Source organism: Astyanax mexicanus, chromosome 6 (assembly GCF_023375975.1).
Source record: "Astyanax mexicanus isolate ESR-SI-001 chromosome 6, AstMex3_surface, whole genome shotgun sequence".
Classification (NCBI taxonomy): domain Eukaryota; kingdom Metazoa; phylum Chordata; class Actinopteri; order Characiformes; family Acestrorhamphidae; genus Astyanax; species Astyanax mexicanus.
In genome coordinates this window covers 31,552,821-31,565,595 of record NC_064413.1, presented here as the reverse complement: position 1 = coordinate 31,565,595, position 12,775 = coordinate 31,552,821, and positions in this window count along the sequence as shown.

Genomic DNA, 12,775 nt, shown 5'->3' with positions numbered 1-12,775 from the left:
CTGCAAAACAGGAACTTTATAGAAGAGAAATAAAACCTTCTCAACTTTCATTGAAAGTCAGAGTAAAAGAGTTTATTACAGGTAGTTTCTGAGAATTTCTATTGGTCCGTTCATCAAGATAATTTGATACAGTACACAATATGCAGTAAATAAACAAGAAAACGACATATATACAGCGTATTTTGTAACACCTGAAGGTGGAGGTATGTATATGTGACCAAATGATGCTAATTGGGGTTCAACATGAGCTGTCTTCTCTCTGTGGAAAGCAGCTTTGTTCTATAAAGACACTAACTGTGCTGAGAAAATGGAAGCGGAAAATGCCACAGCTCAGCTGGGCTTTTGCTGTTTCAGGCATAGCAGAAACAAGTCATCTTGTCAATGTGGAGGCAGGAGATCTTAATCTTAAGGTTTAGCATAGGAAAGAGAAATGATGAGCAATATATACAGATATATAAGCAACTCTAGCGCCCATTTTGAAAATATTTAGCACTATTAAGGATACAAATTCTATTGTAACCACCCATAAAGAGTATTTTAGCATATTTTATTACTGTAGATTTATTTTATATTGACTTAAGTTTTGTGTGATACAAAGCCCTCAGTTAACAGTAGTTACTTTCTAGTTACTTGGAGTTGTAGTTACTTCTAGTAACTCTCTCTAATGCCCAGAAGAGACTTTCAGATAGATATTGGAGTATTACTGTGAGAATGATCAGCACCCCACCTCAGCCAACTCACTTCTGGCCCAGTCCATCCCAGAAGTATTGACTGGAGCACCATCATTCCAAAGAACACATTTAAACTGCTTAACAGCTCAATGCTGGGCTTTATACCCTTCTAGCCCACGACTAGAATATGGCAGGGTGCCAGAATTTTCATGTTCTGGAAAAACATTATCTATTTTGGGAAAAGCTTTTGGACATATAGGGTCAGTTTTCCAGGAATTAGTCTTAGGAATACTCTTAGACACAACAGCATTTTGTAATCAGATTTTACAAGAAGATATAGATTTTTAAGATCAGCTACACACAATGCTGCAAGTCAAACGCGGAGGCGTTCACGCGCGCCCAGAGCTACGTGATTACATTTTTCATTTTATTATAGTTTAATTTTATTTTGTTTTTATTTTTTCTGTTCAGTAAGTTTTTAGGGTGGGCTTGCTAGCGCGAGCGCTTTACACAAGAACTAAGGGACCACGAGGTGCCGCTCGCTCGGCACAACACCGCCAGCTGTACAACTGCGCTGTACAACAGCGCTTATAAATAAATTAAACACAAAAATTAGGGTATTCTATCAGTAATTTCAGTTCGTTTTAGTTAGTTTTATAAACACAAAATACAGTTCGAGATAGTTATGTTTTTTCCTTTTAATTACCGTTTTTATTAGATTCAGTTAACACAAATGTTTTTCACTTTCAGTTTTCGCTATTTCGTTCGCTTTAGTGAACAATAATAATTGGTTACTTAGCAACTTTGTGATTATCACACCAGAGCTTTATATAAAATAAAAATAGGAGCCTGATTTCGGGTCGGTCCTCGGGTCAGGTTGTGTTCGGGCAGAGAATCTAAGCTCTAAAAGAGAAAGCAGCAGCACCACAAAAACCGGAGCAGCTAAAAAGAGCTTAACGTCCTTAATTCGGAACTTGGGCTGTCCACGGCAATCACTGAATTAATTAGAGCAGCCAATTGTCACAATCGTGCCTCACTTCACCACGCCAAACCACAGGCACAGCGGCCAGAAACTCAAGTTCACCGGACAGAGGAGGGGTTAACCAGGGCTAAGCGAAGTTTAAAAAAGTTCATAGAGCAGCTAAAGTAACGTGCAGTAACGGGGTGTCGGAAATGGTAACGGCGTTATAGTTACAGTCATAGTAATTAGTTAGATTACTCGTTAGTGAAAAAAAGTAACGGCGTTAGTAACGCCGACACTGCCAATCAGAGGCGATATGTTTGCATGTAGAAATATTAATGAGCAAGAGCTGAAATCAGAGTATCCACTCCCCCCCCCACACACACTCCTCCACCGGACTAAGACAGCGTTTTACCGGATCACTGGAGCACTTTTTTCTTCAGAAAAAAACTGCAAAAACGATGGACTGACACCTTTAAACTCTTCCATCATAACTAGCCTACGATTGAAATTATGTACAGATGGCAGACCTGGCTCCTGTAGATCTACTGCCTGGAAAGGTTAGCCACAACAATTATCTTACACACCTGATCCAGGTAAAGAAGCCCTAATATATTAGAGCATGGTGTAGAACTTCAGCAAAGTAGCAACTGTATGAGGGCGGGGCTTCCCAGTCCTTTTCCCAGTCCCCACATTTTAGTCCCAAACAATAAATGCTTCATGCCTGGTTGCAGGTTTATGAGACTAGCCACTGTGTGGTGTTTAGTTGTGTGTGTGTGTGTGTGGAATCGAGAAAAAGATGGTAGATTATTCCGTGCACTGATGTCTTTGACATCTCTTAGATCTTTGAAGATCCCAGATGCCTGAGCTGAGTTGTGTGTAAAATGTCACATTTCTGGTTAGAAAACAGGGCATATGCGTGCACTGTATCAGTTCTGGGATGAATGCGTGTGAGGATGTGTGTGAGTGCGTGCGTGTGTGTGTGCGTAGCAACCTCTAGGCTGCATCTCTTCATGGGATGGCGAGCACACAGTGTGAGAAAGTGAGAAGCTGGCAGAGTGTCAGCTCGAGTTTTGTGTAGTTTTGTGTGAATGTTCGGTGTGTGTATGGTGTGAGAGGGAGCGAGAGCGAGAGCGAGAGGAGAGAGAGATATCGCTTTCACATGTGCTTGCGTAGCATCGGTGAAGCTGCAACCTAAGCATCAGAAAGAAATGGACGAAATGACAGAGTGCACAAGTGTTGAACACGTGTTGGGCGGGAAGTGAAATGAAAGGATGAGCTGTTACAGTTAAGTGGGAGGTATGAAAAGAGAGAGCAAGAGAGAGAGAGAGAGAGAGAGAGAGAGAGGCACAGAGTAAGTCGTAGGCAGTGGTGCTGAGCGTACAACAGCTATATATATACAGATACTGTAACCATTATTAGCAAAGGCTTGCCTGTACAGCATTCCTCTATTCCATCCTATTATTGGGACAAAATATGAATAATAGTGACAAAACTATTGGGACACGTTCACTGTGTCTTCTGAAATCAAGAATATAAAAAACTGTTTATCCTGATTTTTATTGGAGGAACTGTCTCTACTGTTCAGGAAATGTATTCTACTACATTTTGCAGTGAGGATTTGATTGCATTTAGCAACAAGAACATTACGGAATTCAGGCTGTTGGATTATCACCCAACTTTACCCACGACTTCGCAACTCATCTCAAAAGTATTGGATGGAGCTCCATCATTCCAGAGAACACAGTTTCACAGATCCACAGCTCAACACTGGGGGTATTTATACCCCTTTAGTCTGGCATTAGGCATGGTGTCAAAAGGTTAATTCCCATAGGTGTCTGGTTCATCTGCTTCAAAGTGTCTTCTTCAGTAGTGGGTGCAAGTTAAAGTATATGAATGCATTGTTAAGAAGGGGTCTCCACACACCTTTGGACACATATATGCATTATGTTATCCACACCCAATCAGATGAGACCTTTCAGATTTCTTTTTTAAACGCACTAGAGAGCAATTATACTCAAGAGCAAAGTCCATTACTTCTCTATTGCTTGGATTCAAAACAACGATTTTTCCATTTACATTTAAATGTCCAATAGGGGGGAAAACATTATTTTGACTGAATCAAACACAAATCAAAGTTTTCTCGAACTTTCTAGAACTAACCTGTCATGTCAAGTGAAGTTGTGACCTTGTCTTTGAGATCTTCTTGTTTTTGGAGCCCCTCCGCTGTTTGCTCTTGTCAAGGGCGATCAGAGAAGCTCGGCAGCACCTGTGGTGATGGAGGCACTTTTAGCGTGAGAAAACAAACCTCCATGAAGAACAAATCAGAGAGGACAACCACCCTCGGCTATCACCTTTTAATCCTCCCTTTCTCTGTGTTTCTCTCCGGAATTAAAGGAGACATTGATACTGCCAGTGTTGTTTCTGAAAGAAACCCTCATCATGAGGTTCATGGCTCCTCTAATATTTTCAGGTAGTAAATATAATAAAATAAAAATACCACCTGTTTTTTACACTTATTGTCCAATGTATCAGCTCCACTGACCATATAGGTACATTTGTGGTTCTATAATTGCAGACTGTGGTCCTGTATTTGTTGCCCTGCATACTTTATTATCCTTCATTCAACCTGTTTTTCAATGCTGAGGACCCCAGAGGACCACCACAGAGCAGGTATTTTTATATTTGAGTGGATTAGACACAGCAGTGCTACCAGAGTTTTTAAACCTCAGTTTCACTGCTGGACTTTTGCATCTTGGTTAATAGGGTGCATTTGAAGTTTGCAACAGATAACTTACAAAAAAAAAATCACAAAACATCTTCTAAATGTGGTATTAAAGTAAATAACAGGGGTGGGCAATATGGCCCTAAAATAATATCACAATATTTCATGGTATTTTCATGGTAACGATACTCTTGGGGATATGACACAACACTGAATTACAAAAGATATTTCAAGAATACACTACTGCAACAAAATGAAAATAAAATTTTATTATTGCATGCAATATGATATGGTTCACCCCTAACTGAGATATTAAAAAATACAAGGATTTTTAATCAGATTTGTAACAGAAGTCAATGATCCAAAATGTCATGATACTAGTAATGCACTCTAAATATCTCATATCTGTCTCTAGTAGATATATAAAAGGAAATTAGACAACGGTGAATTTTTATTTGCTAAAAACAGATGATGTTTCGCTAAAATTCCTGATGCTAAAAAACACAATGTGATTTGTGTAATTAGGGGTGGGTGATATTGGACAATATTTCAGGGTATAATATTGTTCACAATATTAAAAAAAAGTTTGGCGATATTACTGCGTACGATTCGATATTGCACACCCCTAGTAATTTTTTTAAACCTTATTATGATAGAGGCTTATAATTGTGCCAAGAAGACAAACCCATAACCTAAGAAACTCTAAAAATATATCCATAACAGAACATACCAGCTATCTATGACACCATTCTCAGGTGCAAAGTAGTGCAATCTGCTGTTATTATTCCAATATGAATCTTTTAACAAAACCATTATTTAAAACCTGCCATCTTGTTTGTTTTGCAAGTAACATCTTTAATTAAGTAATCTAAAAAAATAACTGTGAAAGAAAGTCTGAATTTGTGAAATTCTTCCATCTGCGTGAATATTACAGGAAATTAGTCCCAGTGTTCTAGAAATCTGAAATACATAATTATATAATTTCAAATGTTCACCTACAAATTAGCCTGACATTTATATGTTGAAGTTTCTAAAAACATCGAGTAGATATGTTTGAATCATAATATACCTGATTTACTGGAGAAAATACAGAATAAAACAAAACCTTAGTGACATACATCTCCTTTTGTCTAAGCAGACAAAACAAACTCTGTATTGTTGCTTTGTGCTCCCATGAAACAGATCTCTCTTGTTCATACTAAAACACAGTACAAGTACCAAAAAAATAATACTGTGTTTAACAATGCTGTACAGACCTACATGGTATGTTTTGTGTGACTTTCTTCTGTGAAACTGAATGTGATTTCTGTTTGCAGGTAGTATTCTAGCCAGACGCTGCCAGTCACAATTATTACCATCAACTGCCCTTGTTGTACAGATGACACTATGCATAGAGGAATTTTCACACAACTACTGAAATGGAATCTTGCCATCGCTATCAGGCCTTGCAGAAACTCCCATAAATCCCACACTGGTTCATCATCACTCACAAGATAACACCTCACAACAGTGTGTTCTCAAGCTGTCCACCAAGGTAACATTTTATGATCTTTTTATTAACTGTTAGCACTTTTACAAGTCGCAGTTAACCTTGTATCTGAATTGCTCTTTTCAGCAATTCCCTTTTGTGTGGTATTTTAGTAAGAAATGAATCAAAAGTTAACATGTTTTGTTTCCCTTTTCTATAAAATTACCTTTCTGTTGATACAAGGTTGTTTTCGTCTAGCAGTAACCAAAGGTTAGTAATACTAAACCCTAAGCTATGACCTACAGTCATTTTTAAAGTCTAATAAAAAGTTGTAGTGCTTCCCTGTGAAATTGATGCAAGCTTAGATCGGGCCCAAAAAACCCAGCCCGACCCGGCCCGAGCCCATGCACGTCCTGCACAAGCCTGACCCACCCCAAAAACGCAATAAGTCATTATGAGACTGAACCTGATTTAAAACCTACATTTTTTAAGTAAGTAGAGTGTTAAAACTGAGCTTTTAAAACATTTTCGTGCTGTTTGAATGAGCGAAATCTGGTCAGAGTGATGGTAATTAAGACTGCAACACTGAAGAAGCATAGACCTATTATTATTATTAAGAAAAATGTTTATTAAAAACAAATCTCTGAAAGATTAAAACACAAACAATGCGAACAATTTCCTCTAATATACTTTAACATGGTTTAAGAATAGAAAAAACTTTCTAAACAAACAAATTTTGTATATTATGCTTATAGTCTATGTGCAAAAACACAAAAAACAGCAATACAGCTATGCACTATACAATCATTAAACCCAAATAGACCAACAACAATAAAATAATTTACAATGAATTTCTTCTACGCTAATATATGTAATTAACAAGGTTTAAGAATATAAAACACTTTCTAAACAAACATTTTAATATTAAGCATATAGCCTACGTCCCACACACACAAAAAACAGCTGTGCATGGCAAGACAAGTGCGTAATTTGGACAAATGGAGGAGCTGTAGGATTATAACATTCTAACTTGTGCAACTTTTTTTTTAAACACAGTTTGGTTTGTTCCTTTTCTATATTGTGTTTATCAAGTCATAAATTTATATAAAATAAAAATAGTATTAAAAAAACAGACGCCTGTGTCACAGACCATTTTCTTGAGCACGGCTCGAGGAAAGTGGTGGGAAATCTCGACCTCGAGTAATGCTCTGGCAGTGACTCTTAACTCTGAATTCAACTTATCTCAGTAATCAACATATACAAGCTCCGCCCACCAGTGTATATATATTTTTTGCCACAGTTACTGTTATGCATAACTTGACTCATTAAACCTTGATTAAAATACTTAAATTTTTCTTTATCTTAATTATGCTTTTTTTTTCTCAGTACAGTAAAAACACTTTTAACAACAGGAAATTAAAGTATTGTTTTGTGTCCAATCTACCAATCTTACTTACAAAAATTATTGTTAAACTGGAGACCCAGAACCTGAGTGAGGACATTTAATGCACTCTGTTTGGAAAGTACAATATGCTTTCTCTGCTACTGGGTGCTAACCCCTGAAGATCAAGTTTGCATTGCAATGACACAACATCTTTCCTCAGGACAGTGTCTTTGCTCCTCTATGGTTTCTTTCTTCAGCTCCTACAATCCCTTATTCTGTGTCCTCTGAAGTGTAGCTGGGTGGGAGGACACGCCTTAAGGTAATCAATACTACGTGTAGAAAACCCACGTGTGCAGCGATTGTGATGCACATTTTCATTTCAATGCATATGTTGTCTTCACTACTGAACTCAGAGAGAAACTGCATTCTGTAGCTGCATCTAGTGGTCAAAAAAATCATACATTTAAAAAGCAGAAAATTACATGTACAATTACTTGTAGAAGTTTTACCACAGTGCATCTCAGGCTGTAACACGTGGATATCATTGGATCTTGAACTGAAATCAAAGAACTACGGCAGGGGTGTCAAACTCATTTTGGCCGAGGGCCACATTGGCATATTGGCTGTCCTCCGAGGGCCAGATGTAACTTATAAATGTAATAAAATGTAACCAAATGTAATATATGTAAATGAATGTAATTACTCCTTAATGTTAAATAACTCTCAATATATTATTTATTCAATCAAATATTACAGTTGCATGGAAAAAATGTTTGCTTGTTGCTCTATTAACATAAATCCTTTTAATTTGTCATGTCATGAAATCCAAAAACTCCATCAATCAAGAACCAAACTATTCAAGTGAATAGAAATGACATCAAGTTATATTAACTTTGAAATTATTAACTGAAATAAGGCTTAATAAATATAAAATCAAATTGTGAGCTGTTAAGAACATAGCATTTCCTCAGATTTAGCAGTTCCTCATCCAACCACTAGTGGGAGCTGCTGCAGCAGCAGCACCACAAGTCCGCAGTCTTTACTGAGTCAGAGCTACAGCCCAGCCACGGGCTACAGGGCTCAGCTCAGCCAGTCTGGAGCGTTTTTAAAATTTTTAAGTTCTTCTGTGTATGAAATAAAGATTTTTGTAACCGAATAATACAGCTCTCTACAGTTCATCTTTCAGCCCAATCAGCTAACAGCAGCCGTTTAGAGCATGAGTCACTGCTGGGATTACATTATAAACAGGTCAGTTATCGCGCTGCTAACCTCAGGATGTTTATAACTACGGAGTTTAGTGGACACACCACGGCTGCAAGGTTAGACTGTTGAAGGCTACTGAAGACTATTAAAGGCTATTGGAGGTTATTGAAAGGGTTATTGAGGGCAGAAATCAGTAAAGGCTGGTTAGATAAGTGATTCACGTCCTCGTACTTTGCTGCGGTGAAACTGCGACTAGCGCTGTCACAGTGATGTTTATTAACGTCATTAAAACAGATTTTGTCAGCTATTGTCTTATAAATATTTACACAGAACTTATATCTCTCCTAAAAAGCGTTTATTTTGGTCAGTAACACTCTTCGTAACACAAAAGGCATACCGGTCTTTCGCCTTGAAGCACAGCCGTCCGTCTGCATCAACTTCTCTTTTTCTGGACATTATGGGATAAACATTTATATGTCTCAATTCCACCCGCGAAGTTACACCTTCCCTCCGGCAGGGTTTCCACATCAATGACTACACTGCCGTGTAGTGGCAGTAAGCCGTAACTTTGCGGGTAATACAATCGACAAGCATTGTGGGAAATGTATTTTTGGTCAAAGAACGCTTCTGACTTATTTATTATAGACACTAAGATCTTACAAGCTCTCGCGGGCCACATAAAAAGACGTGGCGGGCCACATTTGGCCCGCGGGCCTTGTGTTTGACACATGTGAACTACGGGAACAACATATTTTAGGCTTACAGTAGTAGTCAGCCAGGCCATGTTGTTAATATTGTTAATATCTCACTAATGATAAATTAGTTGTATGTTTTCAGATATTTTGGAACAACCTTAAAAATAATACAAGTAAGCAATTTAAATTTGGACCCCACTGTTACACTGCCTTTTTCCCTTTAAGAACAGGTACAGGCCTACAGGAAGACTTTGGTTGTCTTTAGAATAGCAAAACCAGCATGAGCCTTAACTAGCAACACCAAAATAAAAGTCCTGATTAGAGTATTTGTTCTAATCAGTAAATTTATTTTTTAGCTATTCTATATATATTTTTAAAACAGATTATATGACAAAAGATTTAAAACATGGTCATTTCAGAGAATCTTTTCTGAAGTGACAGTGCAAATTAATGAGTGAGCATTGCATGATTTTTTTAAGGACATTTTTAAAAAGGTATAATAATATGTCCTTGAAGAATTTATGGCTCTGTAAAACGCATGCAACTATAATTGATTTTTTTTAGAAATGCACAGAATATTCAGCACACAAAACAGACAATAATGTATACCAAATATATTTTTTTTAAAGATTTTTTTGTTCAAAGCTACTTTTATAAGGCTCGACACAGTTTACAAAGTGTGACAAATAATGTAATTAAACTTAATAACAACAATGTCTTTTTTATGATGTGATCAAATCACATCCAGCTGGTATTTAAAAATGTTAATGGAAATGTTTATTAATATGTTTAATTGTAGTTTTGCATTTGCTTTTTTGTTGTTAAAAAAGCTAGAAAAAATATATAGGGTTAAGCTAGTACAGTTTGTGCAGTTGTGAAAAAGTGACGAAATACATACAATTTTCTGTGCATCCCTACTAGGTTTAGAACCTTAAACCGAAAAACAATAAACTAATAGAAAGTGAGTGTGTGTTATAGACAGACAGGGGAGGCAGTCTCATGCATATGCAGGAGGGCAAATACAGTAAATAGGAGAAACAGAAAAATGGTAAACGAGAAAAAAACGGCTCCCGAAGGGAAACGACACACACTCGCCAACACACACCGTTTCCTCCCGATTCCCACCCTTCCTCTCCTCCCTCCTCTCAGAGGCTTGGCAGCTTCACGTCTGACTTGAGCCTGGCAAATGACTTGAAGGGTGACAATCCACTGTCAACAGCCATCGCCAAAGTACATATCGCTGTGCCACATGGCTGCGCCACGCCGAGCACGGGCCGCATTTGTTCCGCCCACAAAAATGCTGCCTAACGACTCACGTTCTGCCTAAGCCCTGTGCACTCCAACACACACTCTGCGGCCCCTCACTTTAGTCCTCCCAATGACCAGAACATCCCTAGTGAAGCGAGGACAGCATATTTTAAAGCCAGGCCTGATGAGAGCGGAGAGCATGCAATATGTTTTTCATGATCCCTGTGAATAGCCAATGAGAAACGGGTGAGTAGAGACCCACACCTCCGGCTCAAAGTGCAGTGTGTGCTGTGTGAGTGAGTGTGTGGGTGTAAGTGTATGTATGCACTCACTCAGTCACTCACACTCACACACACACACACTCAAGCAGCCTTACACACAGGGCTGCGGAGTGTGGAGGGGTTCAGACAAGGGGAACAGGACATCCTAGCGCTAGCGATTATCCAATCCTTCTCCATCGTGTTCCATTAAGTTTAAGCAAGCATGGGAGAACGCGTACAGACACACACACACACACACACACTTAGAGCCACTGGCACACACAGTTCCCTCAGAAGCCGAGGCCGACCAAAGGGCCCGACTGCGCTGCCCTGTGCATTGTGTCTGCATGAGGCTGAGATAATGGCATCTGTCGCTGCTCCTTTAGTCACAGTCGCTCCTACACTGCCCATTAGCTGGCTGCTGGCTGGCTACCCCAGCTTGACACGCTCTGATGGCCCCCCACAAAAATACGGACCACAACTGTCTTTCTCTCTCCGACTCTTCCTTTTGTTTAACCCTCTCATCCTTCCTACACTTTCCCTTTGTCTTTCTGCTGTCACTCATACAGTAGAGTGTGGCCGGTGTCCTCGTCCGTCGGCCTAAAAGAGGCTTAACCGAAGTGCTCATCTGGACTAAAGTTGGAGGTCTAAAGTTGATAATCATACCTGTATGTTTAAAAAGTTGAGGACAAAACTTGTGCAAACTTTGGGCTAGAGGGGTGTAAACCCCCCAGCATTGAAAGGAATTGCAGAAGAGCAGTGGAATTGCTAATGGTGCTCTATCCAACACTTTTGGGATGAGCAGGGGATGAGGTGCGGTGGTGATATCCAAATTTTGACCTTACTATTGTTACTCCAACAAAAACAGGATAAGCTCTTTTTAATACCCTTGGGTGTAAAAGATACAATTTATAAGCAGATGTCTCAGTACTTCTGTTCATCACATAGTAGTAGTTCTGTTTACAGTGCACACTCCATACTGTCACTGTCCGTTGAAAAATAAGTATCTCTATTTTTGCTGATTTTTAGTTTACTACATAATTTGAACTGACAAACTGTTCCTTACACTGTGCCAAACTTTCTCAATGAGCGCACCAATAGAAATACTTAAAAATGACCTAAAATAAACAAATTTTACATTGACTTTCATTGAAAATGTAAAATTTGGAAGGTTTTTCTTGTAAAGTTGTCTCCTGTAAAGTTGCTGTTTTGGAGATCCATGTTTTTCATTGGAAATCGACGAAATGCTTAATAATGTTAATTGATCTTTGAAATTCAAAGAATGTTGTAGCGTAGTGGATAACACCAACACCTTCCCAGTGGCCGACTAAAATTTAAATCAGTAAATCAGTAGATGTTCAAGCACACCAGCCAACACAATAAGAGTATAAGAATCCTGGGCAAGACCCTTAATGCTCCATTCATTCAATTTTATATTAAGGTTCAACTATAAATTACTGTAATTAAAGCACTGTTTTTTTTATTTCCTTTCTATTTTAGAAAACAAAACATGTCTATATATTTTACAATAGAGTAGAAATTAGAGGGAGCATTTCAGACAGAACTGCTATCTCAACCATACAGCCAATTAGGACAGAGGTTATTTACATACAATAGTATGCATAGGTCTATGGTCACTTAAAAAAAAAATGCATCTAACCCCCATTTATTTTCTAATTTAAAGCAGCACTACACAATAGTTGACACTTCTTGTATCTCTTTCTTGGATGGTTACTTATAGATAACATCTATTAAACCCAACTGAACTCTCAGATGAATGTAAATGATTCTCTGTGGAGTCTAGCCCTACGCCTTGCCTTAACCTTAACCTTGAATCAACTCTAAAACCTAACCTTAACCTTAAAGTTACCTTAAAACTTAAATCTAACATTAAACCTAACTCAAAATGTAGGGTTGGGGGTAGATGTAGGGTTTTAATCTATTAGGAATAATTAACATTAAACTGAAAATTCCATTGCATTTAATGGACATTCAGTTGAGAATCTATGAGGCATCAACGATGAACCATCATCCACATAATGGGTTATTACTCTTCTTGCTGTCAGGGAATGGAATTTGTACTTGGACCCACCCCTCAGCAAGGACACGCTTTTCACATGCTTTTTTGGACAAGCTGAGAGGTATAAGAACAGCACCTGT